The sequence below is a fragment of the Curcuma longa genome, chromosome 10 (genome assembly GCF_044706935.1).
Source record: "Curcuma longa cultivar G26 ecotype Majalengka, Jawa Barat chromosome 10, ITB_CL_G26_1.1, whole genome shotgun sequence".
NCBI classification, from domain to species: domain Eukaryota; kingdom Viridiplantae; phylum Streptophyta; class Magnoliopsida; order Zingiberales; family Zingiberaceae; genus Curcuma; species Curcuma longa.
In genome coordinates, this window is record NC_133870.1 from 10143188 (window position 1) to 10143646 (window position 459).

Sequence of the window (459 nt, forward strand, 5' to 3'; positions counted from 1 at the left end):
AAATTGTTCATAAGAATTTATAATTGTCAAGAAATGATAATTCTTGACAATTGTAGTGAAATTGCAGAGAAATGTTTCTTACATTCCGGACAATTGTAGCGAAATTGTCCAAAATAAATGAGCACTCGTAGCGGCGACGCTTCCGGTGGCTGCTTTTGTGGCAACCGAGGGCTTGGTACGAAGAGAATGCTTTTCCACATTCTGAGCATTCCTAGCGGTGCAGATCGTCGGCCGTTGAAGTCGTCGGAGGGGAAAGCGTCTCGTTCTGCTGCTGCTGCTGTTGTTTCAGTGTCGGAGACGAAAGAAGATACTGCTTTTGCTCCGGCGGCGGCGGAGGCAGAAGTGGCATCAGCCCAGGGAATGAGATCAGATACGGCGTGTTTTGCTTCTGCGCCGATCGGGGAGGAAACATCAGCCGCTGCTTTGGTGCTTGCGGCGGCGGAACCCCACTGTCAAGGA